Source organism: Neovison vison, chromosome 11 (genome assembly GCF_020171115.1).
Source record: "Neovison vison isolate M4711 chromosome 11, ASM_NN_V1, whole genome shotgun sequence".
NCBI lineage: Eukaryota > Metazoa > Chordata > Mammalia > Carnivora > Mustelidae > Neogale > Neogale vison.
In genome coordinates, this window is record NC_058101.1 from 189,283,996 (window position 1) to 189,304,777 (window position 20,782).

Consider the following 20,782-nt stretch of genomic DNA (forward strand, 5'->3'; position numbering starts at 1 on the left):
TTGCTTACCATTGTACCTGGCTCATACTGGGCTCTCCAGTAATGTCAAATGAATAAGAAAAAAGAATGGAAAAAAAAAGAATGGAATGGCAGGGATGCCCCGGACCACAGGAGGAGGCAGCTGACTTGTCAGTGCCTCTGTAGAGCACAGGAATCATAGGTGCTTAGAATACACAAGTCTCAACATCTGCTTGTTTGGGAGTCCCATCTGAAAAGGTCAGAAAAAACTTTTTGTTTTAGCCTCCCTTCCACAGTCAGTATCTCTTTGAAGTTTTGAAAATAAAGTTAAGAAGAGTAAGATAAAACAGCAATTTAAATATGACATTTTAGATTTAATGACCCTTCTGGGGATTCCATAACATTCTAAAAGAAAAAAAAAGTGGGAAATCTGCCCTACAAATGATACACATCTTAAATTTTCCTGTTTTTCTTGGATAAATTTGAAGTAGTCATATACTCCGTGCATGAGCATGGATATATGCATACACACATATGATATTTACCATATAGCTTACTTATGGGGTGTAGCAGCTCAAATACTGAATATAAATGGTAATTTTATCATTTTTCTTCAGTTTCTGCAAGTAGAAATTGGGGGCAGTCATAATTATCATCATGTTCTACAGAAGAGAATTTAAAGAAATTTTTCTTAAAAAATACTAAAAATAAAAATATGAGGTACGAATTCAAAATCCAAGAACAACTAACAACTATGAAATTCATTCACTTCTTGGCCTGTGATCCGTTTTTAAATTAATACAGAGGAGATGAAATGAGCATAGCACAGAGAAATCTTCTCTTTAGTGGGCTTGCTGATGAAAATGGCTTATCTTCGAACTTCAAAATACTCTCCTGAAAAGATGTAAACAATTAAATTAAATCAATAATTAAAGCTGAATAATGACATATTAAAAAAGTTAGGTATGGGGCAGTTAGTACTTGGCTTCGTGTGGGCAATGCAAAGGAGCTGTACTATGTATTTGCATTTGCCCTATTTGAAATTGTATAATTTGGAAGGAGGGAAACATTTCTTGACAAATCAGCTGGGTCACTGCCAATTTTGATCAAAGAGAAGCTTCTGGCAGAATACTCTAAATCCCAAAGATCCTTGGGATTTTTAAACCAGTTATAAATTCTCTGCTGAAGAATTTCGCAAATACATGGAACACGCTGATACTATTAATTAATGAGCAAAGCTTGAAAAAAAAAAGAAAAGATTTCAAAAGAATACACTCCTGAATATAAATATTGATGATTCCACTTTAAGGTCAAAGAATATATATAATAAATATTAATGGATGCCTCTTTTTTTCCAAAGAGATAAAATATCACTCTCAGAAGAGTTAGATTTTTAAGTAATTCTAATTATGGTATTCTTTAATTCTCAACGGAGTCCTATACCCTAAAAAATCTGAAACATCTGTTTGACTAGTAATTCCAACTGTAACAGTGCTGTACCCACTGGCCACACGCATGCTCTAGCGCCATCTAGCTAGATTCCAAGGTAATTCATTACAACTCAGTTTTGCTTCTAGTCTGCAATTATTTCAACTTTTTTTTTCATCTTTTAATTATACTGTATTATTTCGATGTTTTTTGTTTTCTCTTCTTTTAAACATATCCCTCGGGGATCTTTTATCTTATCCTGATTTAAATAGTCTAATGTGGTAAATGGAGTCCCACTCCTAGGAAGGGGGATTTGTTAGTGATAAATTCCTGGCACATCACAGAAACATTTGTTTCTATCATAAACATGAGGCTCTGATGAGGTTTTCATTTTTGGAAGATTGTTCCATGAAGTTACTAAAATTCCAAAGTTAGGTGCTTCTACTCATGCTTGAATTATTTTTTACAGTCAAGACCAGGTTAAGGTAAGATTCTGGCTTCAGTAATACACCTTTCTCCAACAGGTCAACCTTGGCAGGCCTTAAGTGCCAGGCTGAGGAAGCAGGGAGAAAATGCAGTGAGACACTGTGGGTGAAGATGGGAGTGATCCACGGGAGAAGCAGAGGACAGCTTTAAACAGGAGAGTCCTAAACAAAACCCAGAAGCTTGAAAAGGAGGGAGTAGAAAGAGGAGATGGGAGACACAAAATAGAGAAATCAAACCAAGGGACAGACAGGTCAGTCTGGGGTAAAGAAAGTATAAGAATAAAGGAAGTCCAACAAAGAATAAAAAAATAAAGAAAGAATAAAAGAAGAAAGCCGAGAATAGGGATTTGTTTTCACCTTCGCAGTTAACATTCTTATGTGATACTACCTATTTGAAAACCAGGGTCCACAAACTGGAACCAAACCAACATTGTTGATAGCTAACTAACCACTAATATTCACAGTCTTGATCTTCATTTGATAGACAGAAATTTACATGAGTTAATAATACATTTTGAAATAAACAGCTCGTCTTCTTATCCCTTCCATCTTCAGAGTCCATTTACGTCTACAAAAGAAAACATTTTAAGACATTGAGAATGACTTTAGTAAGTACTTTATGTATTACTAACTTTTTCTTATAGTCAGAGATGCTGAGATGTTCACAGTTGCCCAAAATATGTTGTTGACAGATATTCAGAGCTTCCTCCTTGAGCATAAATTAATAGTACTGTATAAAATCATATTTCAAATAGCTTTTCTTACAGTTGACAATGAGTCAGCTCATCATAATAGACACATATGCAAAGGTGTTTGACAGTTCCTTAATGGAAAAGAATATAAGCAGAGCAGAATCTTTACAAGTATACTGAAAAAGGAAACTATGTTAGAAACAATATTTAACCTACATCTTTAGTGCCTTTTAGAGTTACATAATAATGTTTATTAAAACTGAAGTATAATTAACATAGAGTATTCTATTAGTTTCAGGTGTAAAATACAATGATTCAATAATTCCATACATTTCTCAGTGCTCATCAAGATAAGTGTAATTTTTTTTTAAAGATTTTATTTATTTCTTTGACAGAGACATATCAGAAGTAGGCAGAGAGGAAGGCAGAGAGAGGAGGAAGCAGGCTCCCGCAGGACCCTGAGATCATGACCTAAGCTGAAGGCAGAGGCTTTAACTCACTGAGCCACCCAGGCGCCCCAAGATAAGTGTACTTTTAATCCCCTTACTCTCTTTCACCCATCATTCCCTCCACCCCGCAAACACTAATTTGTTCTCTGTATTTAAAAGTCTGTCTTTTGTTTATTTGTAATACTAATGGTTCTGTAAAAATTACTTAACCATTTCTCATTTAATGAATGTGTCCCATGATTCTGCAAATTTTCTCTTTGATGTTTCTCAGTGTTACTTTGTATCTCTATGATTCACAATCTCCCATTTGGTTTGCCTAACTCTCCAGCTTCTGTGCAGGAAGCACTCTATTATGAATGCCGTGTATACTACAAGGAGACTGGTTACTAATCCTTGCTTGATTATGAACTGATAATTAAGGTATGAGCTGGTTTGGGGTTAAGACTTACCTCCCCATAAACATTTTTCAGAAAGAGATCTATATCTATCTATCTATCTATCTATCTAATCATTTGTATTTTAAACAATAGTTGTTTTTTTTTTTTTCCAGTCTGCAAGAGACCCAGAAGTGGGTCAGTTTCTGCAGTAGGTAATGCAATGGCTCACAGATGTCATCAAGGACTCAAATTCTTTCTTCCTTTTTTCAAATTCTTTCTTCCTTTTTTCAAATTCTTTCTTCCTTTTTTTCTTTGATATCTTCAAAGTCACCTTCATCTTTTTTTTTTTTTCACCTTCATCTTTAAGCTGATTTTCGTCATGGTCATAGATTGCGGCTGCAGATTCAAATCAACAATGGTCAGAGGAAGATGTACTCAAGACTTTTAGATCCATTTTTTTTTTTTTTTTAAAGAGGTGAAGAAAGGGCACCTGGGTGGCTCAGTGGGTTAAGCCGCTACCTTCGGCTCAGGTCATGATCTCAGGGTCCTGGGATCAAGTCCCGCATCGGGCTCTCTGCTCAGCAGGGAGCCTGCTTCCTCCTCTCTCTCTCTGCCTGCCTCTCTGCCTACTTGTGATCTGTCAAATAAATAAATAAAATCTTTAAAAAAAAAAAAGAGCTGAAGAAAGCTTTCTCAGCAGCCATCCAAGAGACTTGTTCTAATGTTTTGGTAAGGATTGAGTTACATGTTTATTCCTAATCATGGAAAGGGGTGATTACAATGGTGGGTTAACAGTGGCTCTCAGTTCTGGCTGCATTTAAAAATTGGAAAAACTACTGATACTTGAATCCCACCCTCAGAGATCCTGGGACATTGAGTGTTTTAATGGAAAGATACATTGAAAGGGATTCTTCAAGGAAAGAAACCTTCAAGAGTTAAAGAAATAAAAAAGATACAACAGGAGGTAGAATATGTATTTTTATTTTTATTTTTTCAAAGATTCTATTTATTTATTTATTTGACAGAGAGAGACATAGTGAGAGAGGAAGCTGCAGAGGCAGAGGGAGAAGCAGGCTTCCCGCTGAGCAGGGAGCCTGATGCGGGGCTGATCCCAGGGTTCTGGGATCACAACCTGAGCCAAAGGCAGACACTTAATGACTGAGCAACCCAGGTGCCCCAGAGAACATGTATTTTTAGATGAAACTTCCCCAGCCACCACAGGGATCTACTGTTAAGGCAGGAAAAAGTTCAGTCTCAAGAAATGTTAGCATCATCCTTTACAGAGGTTTGTCAATAAGGCTTGTGCTGTGTGGCTGGAGAACTGCATGAATATATTATGCCCCCTTCAGCTCTTTGGCCTGGGACTGACTGTGTCCTAGACATCTGACCACATCTATGAAGACACAGAATGCCCTGTGTGTTTTCGTGCATGCTGAATGGGTGACTGTAGGCTGACAACCTGCTCTCCCTGCTTCTAGGTCCTTCACTCTGGCACCTGACTGCATCTCTTTGAAGTGCTTGTGGGACAGTGAGGCCTTTGTGGAGGGCAACTCTCTATCTAGAATGATGAATTTTGGCTTATTTATGACAACTGAAAGAAAAAAAAATTAAAATGTAAAATCTGTTGTATTTGGTGTAGTCCTGCTTTATTTAGATTCTTTTCTTAGGACGCCTTACTATATACTGTTTGATGGCTATCCAAAACACGGAAAATTTTCTAGTTTTTTAGTCCAAAGACTCATAATAAGGTAATAGAGAATATTTCAGTGTTTTCTTATTGTAAAAATACTAGCTCAGGAATGGTTTTGTGGGACTCTTTCCTGAATGCCGGATCGAGATCCCTAGCTGTCTAATGCATATATCTAATGCATGTATCATTTACTGAAGTTTTAGAGTAGTGAGCCCTGACTTTTAAAAAATGAGGAGTTCCGGGGCACCTGGGTGGCTCAGTGGGTTCGCACCTCTGCCTTAGGCTCAGGTCGTGATCCCAGGGTTCTGGGATCTAGCCCCGCATCAGGCTCTTTGCTCAGCAGGGAGCCTGCTTCCTCCTCTCTCTCTGCCTGCCTCTCTGCCTACTTGTGATCTCCAACTGTCAAATAAATAAATAAAATCTTTGAAAAAATAAATAAAAAATGAGGAGTTCTGAGATGTTTCAGTTGGAGTCCTAAGGACAGATAGCCTCCCCAGAAAAGCAGAAACATAAGGCCAGATGGCAGTTTTATTTCTAACCCAGAGCTTCCTAATAACCAATTTTTTTTAAATTTCTGGAAAGACAACCCTTATGATTTTCTCATTTTCCTCATGGGTTCAAGTAACACTATGAAAAGTACTTCATTTTAATTCCTCTCCCATCACAGCTATGAACAGGCATCGCATGACACATTTTATAGGCATTATGTCACTTATTGTTCATAATGACCCAACCAAGTTAGGCATTTTGTCCTTGTTGCAGATGAGGGAATTAGAAAGTAACATGTTCAAGGTCACACAGCCAGGAGTGGTAGATCCGGGATTTGAATCCAAGATCTAACTTGAAAACTAGTGCTGAGATGGGTTTAACTTGGAAGCTACCCTTTCATCATGTGATATGAGCACTAAACAAATGGATAGATGATAGAAAGGTAGACAGACGGACGGATGGATGGATAGATAAATGTGTAAATTGTTGGTTTGCTACAATATTGGATTACCTAATATTGGATTTGTCACTTACTGAATATTTTTAAAAACTTAACTTTAAAAATATATATTGAGCTGGGACACCTAGATGGTTTAGTTGATTAAGTGTCCAACTCTTGATTTCAGTTCAGGTCATGATCTTGAGGTCCTGAGATTGAGCTCTGCGTCTAGCTCTGTGCTCAGTGGGGTGTCTGCTTGAGAATTCTCTCTATCAGTCTCCCTCTGTCCCTCCCTCATCACACACTTTCTCTCTCTCTCTTAAATAAATAAATAAATAGATAAATCTTTTAAAAACATGTCTATATATAGGGCTTACGAAGGGATATAATTATTGCCAGCTAATAATAATAGCCGCTACAATAATGACAGTCATTAGAATTAATTGTATACTTATTATGAGTAAGGTGTTCTGCTAGGCATCTTATATAATAATAATGATGGTGATAAAAAGAACAATAGTACTATCGTTACTACTACCAAGTAAGAACAAATAGTAATTAAAATTTATTTTAATCTGAAATGTCCCAGCTTCTTTTCCAAATACTTCACATGGATATCTCAACCCTTCTGACAACCATATAAGGTGGGTTCCATTATTCTTTTCATTTTTCAGATGAGGGAATGGAGGTGTGTAGATGTGAAGTACTTTTCTCAGGATCATCTAGTTCGTGAGAAGCAAAGGTAAAGTTTGAACCTACGTCATTTGATTCTAAAGTCATGTATTATACTACATGATGTGATGAGGTCATTTAAATAAAATAATATATATGATGTAGTCATTGAAATACAATAGTGTTTCTTTAAACTCAGCTATGGTCTCGGGCACGTGTGTGGCTCACAGATTCTGCTTGAGATTCTCTCTCTCCCTTTCCCTCTGCCTAACCTTGCCTCAAATAAATAATTCAGTTTAAAAAAAAACCCAGCTATGATCTCTTTCACTGAATTACATTTAAGAATAGTCATTCTTGTGGTGATAAGACTCTAGGTCAACATTCAATAACAAATATGTATAGTGTTAAAGAGATGAATTGCCTAACTAGGATTCTCTTAAAAGTCTCCAGAACACATTGTTTTCAATATTATGCCCTATGGACAGGCTCACATAAAGTAGTTCTATAAATACTGCTTCTCGGATTTCAGCAGATCTATTTTCAGTTTTAATGAAATTTTGAATTTTTGACAATAAACTTATTAGAGCAGACCATAGAACCAGTCTTTCCTCAGAATCGATTAAAATCTAGGACAATACATTTTATTTTTATGCAAGACTGCCATTCTTAAATTTTAAAATGTGAGTATTTCAGTAAGTGAGTTTTAGACTTTATGGACTTACTGATTTGTCTGTAGAGTTTGTAAATGGATGTACCATGTTTTTCTCACAGTTCACTGCCACTGCTGAAAATGCAGTCGGGGCACCTGGGTGGCTCAGTGGGTTAAGCCTCTCCCTTCAGCTCAGGTCATGGTGTCAGGGTCCTGGGATCGAGCCCCGCATCGGGCTCTCTGCTCAGCAGGGAGCCTGCTTGTCCCTTTCTCTGCTGCCTCTCTGCCTACTTGTGATCTCTTTCTCTGTCAAATAAATAAATAAAATCTTAAAAAAAGAAAGAGAGAAAGAAAGAAAATGCAGTCGGTTTTTATACCTACCAACCTCCCACAGATGAGCAGAAGGGTACTCAGGTGGTTCTCTTTGATGGCAAAGATGATTCTACTTCATTCAACATGGAATTTAGCCTGCTGTGTTCATTGTGTTAGGGTCTGTGGTGATGCAAAGATGGGGCTGAGCGCCTGTTCTTGAGTGGCTCAAGCCAGTGGTAAGGTGGAGCCTTCATAAAGGACTCTTACTTAGGCTGGTGGTTATGCAAACTGTTAACAGTCAAGCAAACCCAAGTGCTTTAACAATATGTGATTGAGAGAGTTTACTTCTGACTGAGGAGGGGTTCTGGGAGGTGTTCTATTTGTTGTTGTTGTTGTTTTTAAAGATTTTATTTATTTGTTTGACAGAGAGAGACACAACGCGAGAAGGAACACAAGCAGGGGGAGCAGGGGTAGGGGCGAGAAGCAGACTCCTTGCTAAGCAGGGAGCCTGATGGGGGACTCGATCCCAGGACCCTGAGATCATTACCTGAGCCAAAGGTAGATGCTTAATGACGGAGCCACCCAGGCCCCCCTCTGGGAGGTGTTTTAAGAAATGGAATTTGAACTGGATTTAAAGGTTATTATGCAAGACCTTAAGGTTGGTGTATGGGAGGGAAGATCATTAGCAGGAGTACAAGCTTTGGAGCCATACATACGGGCCAAGCTAAGAGTAGTAGACCAGACTCTTTTCTCTGTTGACATTGGGTATGTTGCCTCACCTTTTCCCACCTTGGTTTTCTCACCTGCTAAAAGAGGACTAATTATTTGCTTCATAGAGGTTTTCACCCCCTCTCTGGGATGGGGGATGGAGAGAGAGAGCGAATGAGGCATGCACATGCATGTGACTGGGGGGAAGGGCAGAAGGAGAGGGAGAGAGAGAGAATCCTAAGTAGACTCTGTGACCCGTTGATCTCACAACCCGGCGATTATGACCTGAGGCCAGACCGAGTCAGATGCTTAACTGACCACACTACCCAGGCGCCCCTGCTTCATAGAACTTTGTAAGGATTATATGAGAACCTCAAAAATGTGCCTAACGTAGTACCTGAAACGTTATAGGTACTTGGTAAAGTGCATGAACATACACAGACATGTACACACAAACACTCAAGAAATAATGTGCCCACGTGCATACAGGTTGTCACATTTTCAGTATTTTATTGGAGAATTGCTAATTGATAGTCAGAATTAGGGGAGTTTTGTTTCATTTTTAGCTATTTCTTCTCACCCCTTAAGTGATTCTGACATGGTTTGGCAGTCCTCCTTTGGTACTCCTAAGAGGGATCCTAGATTTTCCTGGAAATTAAAGTTGCCCGGGAAAGGAGGGAGTTCTGAGGTGAAGATATGGAAAGGTATACCTCAGGCACAGTGCTTTTTACAAATTTGGAAGTCTATTTCCTATGTAATAAAAAGCAGAAAGCAAAATCTATTTATTTTAAGAATGAGTTACTCTTTCATGTGGGAGACAAATACTGTTATTACTGAGAGAACGGAGCAACCATTGACCTGTGAATGACGGTGGTTACCTAAGAGCATGCAGAGCGGGCAGCGAGTCCACTGGAACGCAGCCCAAGGTGGAGAAGGGAGGCCATAAATGAGAACACTTTCTTCTCTGAGTTCTCATCTACAGAGTGAAGGAGCCTCGCCTTTTACGTTAGATGAGGACATCACAGAGGATGTCTGCCCAGAGATGAAGAGGTTTTGTTCTCTGAGTGGACCGACTGAGAGGCTGGCTGGAGGGGGGGCCCCCACCTCGTCTATTTGAATGACTAGAAATGTGGCACGGTGCCCAGAAATGAGGTCAGAGTCTTTGGATGTGGAGGAGAGGTTTTTCAAGATGTTTTTTTTTTTTTTTTTTTTCCGGTGTGATAGGCTGACTCATGGGAAACAAATCAATTCCACAGGAATTTGTCCCTGAACCTAGGTTTTTTTAGTTGAGGAATCAATTCAAAGAAAAAATTGCTTATTTATTTTGTCTTAACGAACAGTTTACCCTGAGTAATATTGGGTGACCTGTAGGTTAATCATATTCCATTCAAGTATCTCTCTTAAAAACACTACTATTATTCTGTATAATTTTTTTTTAAAGATTTTATTTATTTGACAGAGAGAGAGAGAACATAAGCAGGGGGAGTGACAGGCAGAGAAAGAGGGAGAAGCAGGCTCCCTGCTGAGCAAGGAGTTGGATACTGGCCTCAATCCCAGGACCCTGAGCCCAAAGCAGATGCTTAACCAACTGAGCCACTGAGGTACTCCTATTCTGTATAAATTTCTAAAAAATAAATATACATGAGGACTTCTTCCAAAGAATGCTTTTTGACAAGATGGAAGTTGGGAATAATTATATTAAACATAACCTATCCTAAGAATTGTACTTTTAAGAATTCCTCTTTAGGGGCACCTGGGTGGCTCAGTGGGTTAAGTCTCTGCCTTCAGTTCAGGTCATGATCTCAGGGTCCTGGGATTGAGCCCCACATCGGGCTCCCTGCTCAGTGGGGAGCCTGCATCCCCCTCTTTCTGACTGCCTCTCTGCCTACTTGTGATCTCTCTCTGTGTCAAATAAATAAAATCTTTTAAAAAAGCATTCCTCTTTAAACATAATTATATTAATAATTTTATTCAAATAAATATTATTGTCATTTAGTTAATGCTAGTTATAGTCAATATTATTAATTCACTCCTATTTAATCATAACCACATTAATGAGCCCTCTCATTAAAGAGTGAGTGGGTATTTTAAGTGGCATACACTTCACAGTGTTTACTTGTAGGATGTGTTCAGAAACCAACCATAATATTTAATGGAGAAATTTTTAAATATGCAATTTGTAAATTGGGAATTGTCTGTATTGTTTTTAAAAGTAATTAAACTGAATGTGAGGTATTTTTCAGTAGTTGACATTGTGGGATTTTAAATTTGTTATTATTGAGAGCTTCACATGAATGGTTTAGTGGAAAATAAGATTTTAAAATGTTAACATTAAAAAAGAGGGACTAGAATAATCTTGGTGGAAATTCTTACCAACAGTTTGCTTTTAGATGTGAATCTTGATTTTAGGATGTATTCTTTTAGATAATATAGAATCTAAAAGATGTTCTCAAAAAGCTTTTAAAATGTATTTAAAATGAAAATAAGGAAGCTGTTATAAAATACTCTGATTCCAGGGTCAGTGAAGACATTTTTATTGGTTATAGAATAAGAGTTTGTTTTCTTAATGACACTCTGAATGGTTATATGTTGTGGTTTTTTAGGTGGATCTGCTGTTAAAATGTTTACCAACTTCTCCAAAAAATAAAAGGTATTGTTTCATTTCTTCTAGTTCAAACATGGAAATTTTAGAGAAATCAGATAAGTAACTGCCTATTTCTTGTGAGATACACCAAGAATTGTATTAATTTAAAAATGATATATAAAGTAGAGCAATTCCTGGGACATGAATGAATATGCCAAACATATATTTCTTTTTAGAATGAATGAAATACTGCTTCCATATAGATCTAAGTGGGAGAAGAAGTTTGAACTACTTTAGAATGCTATACAGAAGGTATGTTGAATGATTCTACTTAGACAAATATTCTACAATTTTCTGTGAACATTTTTTTAAAGCTGTCATGAACTATCAAGTATATATTCTATAATTACAATCTGGAATATAGTCTATAGAACATAATAACTTAGTTTATTTGATAATGACCATAAGAAACAATTTTTATTACAGAGACCATTTCAAAATGGCATTTGATCCAACTTCTATATGCCTTACGATGTTTTGAGGGCCATATTTAAATACTTCTATTTATATACTTTATAAATAAACCAGAAAAATTTAAAAAGTCATTAATTCAAAGCATATTTGAGGACTTTGGGGTACACATTGTGAAGAAAAGAGATTTTAAAAAAATGCCTGCTTTTGTGAAAATTACTTTTAAATTGGAGGAAATGGATAATAAACAACATAATAGATATATAAATCATGTAGTTTGGTGCTAAAAATCTATGAAAGCCGGGAAAACGAGGCAGAGTACAGGGGAATGGGTGTAAGCTATTTCAGGAAAACAAAACTTCTTTTTCTTATGTTGGTTGCTTGTTTGATAAAATAAATAATATATAGCAGCTCAAAATCTAGTGGTAAAAATGGTGCTGGTGTGTAAGGCAAAACATGATATATAATGCAAAAGAGAAATAATCTTTAAGTTCTTCCCTATGATTCTATGATTTCAATCTAATTATGAATATTAAATCATACCTATACCACATACTTTTTATATTCCAGGCCCTGTAATTGAACACAGTGAGCGGTTATAACCTCCTTCCAAAACTGGATATCAGATTAGTCCTTATGCTTGCAGTGCACATTTTTGAGGTAAATATGTAATAAATTTCATATATACATAAAGACTTAGATACAGATATTCATTGCATCAATGTTTTCAAAAATAGAAAACTGGAAACAGGCCAAATGCCCATCAATGGAGGAATGGATAGATAAATTATGGCCATATCGGAAATTACGGGATAGTTGAAACATTGAACTAAGATTACGTATGTTGTCACGGAACACTCTTTAAGATAGGTTGTTAAGTTTTGAAGAAAATAAATCTCAAGGCAATGTGTCTAGTAAGATGATAATAGTAAACAAATTCAAACAAGATAAACAATGTATTTTGGATGTATGGTAGATCACTTTATTTCCCAACTCTTCCCTTTGTCTCTGTAATAGAATCGGACATTAACAGCATTTCTATATGAAATGTTGACATTGTCACATAATGAATTGCTGTAGTTATTTGTGTCTGTATATCCTTTGCCCACCGTCTTCCTGGACATAGAATGTATCTTGATTAATGGAATGCTAGAGGGCAGGATGTGAGCAGAAGCTTTAAATGTCCTTGTCTGGTTTTGCCTGATCTCTTGTCTACTGTCTGCCGCGAGAACTTAAATTGATCTAGAGCCTGAAGCAGAGTTGCCCTCGCTGTCCAATAATCCCTTGGCCAATAAAAATAAATGTTCTAAGTCACTGATTTTTGAAGCTGATCATTATGCAGTGTTATTGCTACAACAGCGGATCAATACAATATGTGTGTGTGTGAGTCCTTAGAAAAGATCAGGAACAATAACCACAAGACATTAATCTTTATCTCTAAGAATTTGGATTGGTTGTAAAGAGAAAGTTAATATTACTTTTTATACTGTTGAATTTATTTTAATTTTTTAATTCAAGTTTTGAGTAATTGATATACTTTTTATGTTTCACACATCAAAACAATATTATAAATAGACACTAAGAAGATTAGCTCCCACTGTTTTCTCTATTCACCCCATTTCTGCCACCCATACCTAGTAAGTTTGTCTCTTGTTAATCTATTCAAGTTCTTAATGACAATAAGGCAAAAAAAAGTATTTTCTTATTTTTTCCCCTTTAGTACCTATATTGTTGTTTTTTTTTTTAAAGATTTTATTTATTTATTTGACAGACAGAGATCACAAGTGGGCAGAGAGGCAGGCAGAGAGAGAGAGGAAGGGAAGCAGGCTCCCTGCTGAGCAGAGAGCCTGATGAAGGGCTCGATCCCAGGACCCTGGGATCATGACCTGAGCCGAAGGCAGAGGCTTTAACCCACTGAGCCACCGAGGCACCCCGTATGTTTTGTTCTTGATACTGATTTTTTTCTTGCATTTGTATGTAGTAGGGATCTTGTCATTTCAGTACACACATAATTTACTCCTTTTTTTTCTTTTTATAATTGCATAATATTCCACAGTGGGAGGTAACTTAGTTTACTCAACCAGTCCAATATTTGCTAGGCATGTGGATTATTGCTAGACTTTTTCTACTACAAAACAGTTTCCACAATGAATAATCTGGTACATATCATTCTATAAGTGCAGAAACTTCTGCAAATATAGTTCATCTTTTCTTTTCTAGTTCTTACGCATTAAATGTTTTCTCTTGTATAAATATATAGCTGAATACATTTAATACAATGTTAAATAGCAGTGTTAATAGAGGCCGTCATTTTCTGCTTCTTCCAGTGTTTTTCTCCTTAAGAAAGATGTTGGTGTTTGGTCTGGGCTGATCTATAGTCATGTTGTATAGACTGGGTTCTTTGCAATAGACAGTTAAAGATTGTTTCTCTGTTCACACACTTCTGACACCAAATGTGTGAGGTTTTCACTCCAGGCAATTCACCACTTCTCTGTAGACACCAACTGGGTGTTCCTACAGTTTGATTCAATTCTGACAGTAACTGCCTGGAGCTAAGACAGACCCCTCAGGTTATAGGCTCAGTCCCATGGGGCTGCCTCTAACTTCAGATGCCAGTTGTAGGTAATGGGTTCCTAGATTACTTATGCTTCTGTCCAAGTTGATTACAAAGTGGAGGTTCCCATGACTCCCTTTTCAGGTTCTATAATTTGCTATTACATGTTATAGAACTCAGGGAAATAATTATTATTACTAGTTTATTATAAAGGCTATAAAGGACACAAATGAACAAATGGAGAGGTGTACAAGTTGAGGTCCAAGGGGTTACACGTGTAAGAACTTCTGTCTCTGTGGAATTTGGGTGTGTTGGTGAGGTTTTCACCAACTTGGGAGCTCTCTGAACCCCCTTATTTAGGATTTTTATGAAGTTTCCATTGCATAGTTGTGATTGATTAAATCCATTGGCCGTTGGTGATTAAGTCAATCCTCAGCCCCTTACTCCTCCCTGGATGTTGGAGAGTGGGACCGAAACTTTCAACCCTCTAATCCCATGACTGGTTCCTCTGGTAACCAGCCCTATCTTCTAGGAATCATCTCATTTGCTTTAACTCAGGTATGACTTTGAAAAGAGCTTATTATGAATAACAGACGATGCTCCTTTAACTCTTCCCACTCAGGAAATTACAAGGACTTTAGCAGATTTTATGCCAGAAACTGGAGATCAAAAACAATCCTCTATTTCTTATTATATCATGAAATCTTATTATATCACAATACAATCAAACTAAGTAATTAATGAGAGTTTAATGAAGAGAAACCTTTTATAAAATGTTGGGCAGTATTAGGGATACCCAAAAGGGATGGTGACATTCATGGAACCAATAATAGTGAGGTGGCATGTCACTCTTTAAGACCAAAGGCAAAGTAGGAAACGGAGGTTCTGGGAACAGAGAGCTGTGGGGGAGAGCCTCCCGAAAGAAACTGCAGCCTTCAGTAAGAAGTCACGTTAACCCTGCAATCTTGCCTAACTGATAACCCAAACAGAAACCACAGTTGTGGGATGCCTCTGTGACTCAGTCAGTTGAGGTCACGATCCCAGGGTCCTGGGACCAAGTCCCGCATTGGGCTTCTTGCTTAGCGGGGAGCATCCTTTTCTCTCTGCCTCTGCCTGCCACTCTGCCTGCTTGTGCTCTCGCTCTCCAACAAATAAATAAATAAAACCTAAAAAAAAAAAAAAAAGGAAAGAAAGAAAGAAATCACAATTGTATGGTTACTGTGGACCATACAAGTCACCCTGCCAGGATAGAAAACAGGATGAAGAGGAAAAGTGGATCTAGAAGGCCCAAAGAGGGATGACCCAGTACAAATATTAAGGAAGTATCCACTGAATCCTATTTTATTGAATGCTTTAAATTTAAGAATGGAATTGAATTTGTTAAGTTAAGTTCAGTATCCATGGAGATGACCACAGGATTTCCTTTATAGAGCATCGGTAAAATAATAAGTTCTGTTAAGACAATGTGTTAGATTTATTAATATTAAGCCATCCCTTCAAGCCTAAATCTAAATTTATGCCTACGGTTTTACCTCTTTTTAAACTTCATAAAAATTGAATAACAAAATATGTGTCTGCTTCTTTTGTTTACTCTTTTTGAGATTCATCCATTTGTGTATAGATATGTGTAGATATGTTTTATTTGGTGAGTATTCTATCCATTCTATTGTTGAATATCTTTCTACTGTTGAATATTCCAGCTTAGGCTATTAAAATATTGCTGCTGAACATGCTTATAATTGTCTTTTTAATGTACATGAGTATGTATTTCTATTTACCGAGGATTAAAACTGCTGCGCTGCCAGGAGTGTTATTTTAAGCTTTACTAGACACTGCTAGACAGTTTCCGAAGTAACTGTACCAGTTTATGCTCCCAACAGCAACATACTAGTTCCCTGGTTGCTCCAAATTCTTGCTAACTTCTTAATTTTAGCCATTCTAGTGGGTTTTGAATGGTATCTCAATGTGGTTTTATTTTAATTTCCCTCCTGCCTAACGAGGACAGCTATCTTCTCATGTGTTTATTGGACATTTAAAAAAAATTTTTTTTAAAGATTTTATTTATTTATTTGACAGAGATCACAAGTAGATGGGAAGGCAGGAAGAGAGAGAGAGAGAGAGAGAGAGGAGGAGGAAGCAGGCTCCCTGCCGAGGAGAGAGCCCGATGTGGGGTTCGATCCCAAGACCCACAGGATCATGACCTGAGCCAAAGGCAGAGGCTTTAATCCATTCAGCCACCCAGGTGTCCCGTGTTTATTGGACATTTACATAGTCTCTTTTTTTAAAGTGACTATTCAAATTGTTAGCTAATTTTTCTATTGGACTTTTTTTCTAATTTATTTTTTTGAGTTCTTTATATATTCTGGATATGAGTCCTTTGTCATTTTTTAAAAATTATATTCTCTTACATCTGACTTTGCCTCTTTACATTATCGGGATTCTTTTTGGAAAATATAAAGTCTTAATTTTTATGTGGGCTGGTTAGTTCATGTTTTGCCATATGGCTACTGCCTTTTTTCATATTTATAGCTTTTGCTTTTCCAAAGCTACTGAAGATAAGAATTATTCTGTTTTCTTTTAAAACCACCCTGTTCAAAACCATAGTGACTATCTACATATAGCTACTTAAATTTAAATGTATGTTAATTAATGTTAGATTACATTAAATAAAAAATTCAGTCTCTCCACTGCTCTAATAACAGTTCAAGTGCTCAGTAGCCACAGATGGCTCAATGGCTACCCTTGTCGGATACAGCAAATATAGACTATTTCCGTTGTCACAAGCATTTCTATTGGATTGTGCCATGAAGAAAGTGGGAAGGAGAAGAATTAAGCTAGAACCATATTCCTGTAGGAACTAGAAGTTCTGGGGCACCTGGGTGGTTTAGTCAGTTAATCACCTACCTTCAGCTCATGTCATGATCTCAGGGTCCTGGGATGGAGTCCTGTATCAGGCTTCCTGCTCCGTGAGGAACCTGCTTCTCCCTCTCCATCTGCCTGCCGCTCCCTCTGCTGTGTTCTCTCTCATTCTGTCAAATAAATAAAATCTTTTAAAAGAGGAACTAGATCTCCTTATATTTGATTTTTAACAATGAGAATTAATCGTGTTATTTTTTTATAATTAAAATAAGAGAGCAGAAAAATTAATTTATTTCATAAGTTTCGTTTTGAAAAGAAGCAGGCATGATTGTAGGTATATTGTAATCTGGTGCCTAGACAAATCTCTGGACCATTTGACCTATAAGCTAACAGGAACACAAATTTGGTATTTGACTGACCATGATAGAGCCAAATCCCCAAACAGACTCCTATTGCCACACAGAGAAGTTTAAGAAACCTCCTCCAAGCATTCCCATTAGTTTGGAGGCCACACTATATGGTTCCACTTTAAAAATCTCCTTAATTTAAAAATCTTTACTCCTCTTTTTAACATATTTTCTTTTATTTTCATATTTAGCACATTAAAGAACTTTTTTGTTTTGTTTTTCTAAAACAGCTGATAACCTTTTCTTCCATTGTAAAGTTCATGGTTGTCTAGAGATTATAATATAGTTTTGAGGCAAAAGTTTACCCATGTTTTCCTTGGCTCAATTTTAAATTGATAAAATTTATAAGTAGGATTTTTAAGTAATTTGTGTGATTTTTTCACTGTGGACCCAGATAGGAATGCAATGGTTAATGACTGCCTTCTACTTGATGAACTCCTTCAGAGATTAAAGGGTAACTTGTTAGCCACTTGGAAAATAAACAGGTTGGTTAAAGCCCATGTAGTCCTGAACTATTCTGATTTCCAAAGGTACCTGTCAGACTTTGAACCAGAGAAAAGTGACAAGTTGAAAGGACTCAACAAAGATTCGCTTCCTGAAGGGTCTACTGACAATGATAAAACATTTCATTCACAGATAGCCTGGGTGTGGGTGTTTTACCCTAAAGATAACAATGCAGGGTTCATGATGGTTTTGCAGCATATTTATATTTTGGTGACTTAATTTTTCTTTTCTTTCATTCTTTTTTTTTTTTTTTTTAAGATTTCTTTATTTATTTGAGAGAGGGAGAGGGAGCGCACATGCAGGAACTTATGCATGCAGCAGGGGGAGAGGGGGGGTGGTGTGAAGGGGTGAGGGGAAGAAGTAGGGGAGGGAGAGGGAGAGAGAATCTGAGGCAGACTCAGCGCTCAGTATGGAGCTGTCCCAAGGCTTGATCTTATGACCCTGAGGTCATGACCTGAACCCAAACCAAAAGTCAGTCACTTAACCGACTGTACCACCTAGGGAACTTAATTTTTCTGAACAGAACGCAGTCTACATTTTCTCAAACAAAACAGAAGAATATTGAAATCTGACAAGTTCTCTATAGTACATACTTCCAGAGCATACTGTATGCTCTTCCAGCACTTTTCACAATTTTAATGATTTCATTATTTTGAAATTGTTAGTCTAATATCTGTGTTTCCAGCTATACCATCTGCTACAGAGGAAAGGGCTGTGTTTGTTTTGTCTAAAACCATCTCCACTTTTTTTTTTTTAAGATTTTATTTATTTATTTGTCAGAGAGAGAGAGAGAGAGCACAAGCAGGGGGGGAGCAGCAGGCAGAGGGAGAAGCAGGCTCCTTGTTAAGCAGGGAGCCCGATGCAGGACTCGATCCCAGGACTCTGGGATCATGACCTGAGCTGAAGCCAGATGCTTAACCAACTGAGCCACCCAGGCGTCCTTATCTCCACCTCTTAATACATTATTCAACCGTCTGTGAATACTAAGGCTATGGAAGCTTCGAGTTTAAAACTGCTGGTACACCTGGGTGGCTCAGGTAGTTAAGTGTCAGACTTGTGGTCAGGCTCACTCAGGTCATGATCCCAGGGTCCTGGAATCAAGCCTGCATGGAGGTTCACATGTTGGGCTCCATGGTCAGTGGGGAGTTGGTTTGAGACTCTCCTTCTGCCCCTTCCCCTTCCATGTGCACTCCTTCTCTCTCTCTCTCAAATAAATAATCTTAAAAAACACAAAACTGCAAATTAGCACTCCAATGTTTGTAGGTTTACTTGGACTCTTATTCTAAGATGGTTTTTCAAAAGCTTGTTCAGTAGAATTTCTAATAATTGGTATAATAAGTAGTACCTAGTATAAACCTACTTTCTGGGGCACCTGGGTGGCTCAGTGGGTTAAAGCCTCTGCCTTCAGCTCAGGTCATGATCCCGGGGTCCTGGAATCAAGCCCCGCATCAGGCTCTCTGCTCAGCAGGGAGTCTGCTTCCCTTCCTCTCTCTCTGCCTGCCTCTCTGCCTACTTGTGATCTCTCTCTGTGTCAAATAAATAAATAAAATTAAGAAAAGTAAACAACAAACCTACTTTCACCCATAATACTCTGCTTTCTGTTATCTTTTTCTCTTCTATTCTTTCACTGACATTACTTTGTCTCTTCTACTAGATCGATTATCTTTAGTGCCAGCATGTAGTATTTCCAGGAGGGACTCAATTTTTCCTGATGGATTGATTAACTGCTTGGTTGAATATATAAAAAATCACCAATCCGTTTTTTTTTTTTTAGCATAAATGTCCTTATTGAGTGAGCTTCTATCAAGAAAAAAAAATTCTTAAGCAAAAGTTACACTTTGATTTAAATATATTTACTCCAGTTCTCTTAGGGAGGAAATAGAAATTATGAAATATTTAATGTATTATAAAAATGTGAGCTATTTATAAATAAAATCAGCCCGAATTCAATATTTGTAAAAGTGTTATTTCCATCTAAACACTGTCCTTAAGAAAAAAAAAATTTTTTTAGATCTTATTTATTTATTTTTGCAAGACAGAGAGAGGGAGAGAGAGCGAGCACATGCATTAGTGAGGGGGTGCAGAGAGAGAAGCAGACTCCCCACAAGTGGGGAGTCTAATCTAGGACTTGATCCCAGGACCCTGGGATCAGGTCCTGAGCCCAAGGCAGATGCTTAACTGACTGATCCACCCAGGCACCTTTCGAAAGAAGCTGTTCTTAAAGATAAGCCTAAGTGCACCTTTTGGGACTGCCTCAAATGTTGAGAATTAACGCTGATGAGTGGCTTCTGTACAACCATCTTGTTATGATCTAACAAGATTAATATTCTCATGAGGATGATAACCAGACTCTGAAGGGATTTTGATAGAAGATGTTTTTAAAAATATTTTATTTATTTATTTGACAGACAGAGATTAAAAGTAGGCAGAGAGAGAGGAAAGGAAACAGGCTCCCCGCTGAGCAGAGAGCCCGATGTGGGGCTCGATCCCAGGACCCTGAGATCATGACCTGAGCTGAAGGCAGAGGCTTTAACCCACTGAGCCACCCAGGTGCCCCTGAGAGAAGATTTTTAAAATACATTTTTAGTGATGACAGTGTGTGAAATAAGTGTAAGAACATTTCTGGTGGAATACTTGAAGGAAGTTTGACCTATAGGTTCTATAGTATCTGCTAAAGTCTCATTATAGTTTGGGTATTAAATATTTGTAGACTACCTCAGAATTTATAAAGTTTACTTCCATGTTACATCTCATGTAATCTTTAAAACCAGGAGTTATTTGGAATCTACTTTGTTTTACAGAATGGGAAACTGAAATACAGAAGCATTAAGTGGTTACTCAGGACCTATTAGTCAGTCTTCGGATTTCACAGTCCAGGGTCCTAAGGAAAGGTGATAAGGGAAAATCTGTGTTCTAAAATGGCCCACTGAGTCAGCAAAGGAGTCCCAGCCACTGCCCTGGGGCTCTTCCGGGTTCTTCTCTCTGCCCTGCTTCCTGAGGCGCCCAAAGTACCAAGTATGCAAAAGTAGAAGGGTATAAATTACCCTCCTTGCTTG

At 37.6% G+C, this 20,782-nt stretch overlaps 1 long non-coding RNA gene across 1 annotated transcript; it reads left to right on the forward strand.

Moving 5' to 3' along the window:
• Positions 1 to 6,698: 6,698 nt before the first annotated feature.
• Positions 6,699 to 12,043, forward strand: LOC122889101. The gene is made up of 4 exons (XR_006380806.1): positions 6,699 to 6,748; positions 10,951 to 10,997; positions 11,168 to 11,243; positions 11,973 to 12,043. It is a non-coding gene; the product is annotated as an uncharacterized LOC122889101 (long non-coding RNA).
• Positions 12,044 to 20,782: the final 8,739 nt, after the last annotated feature.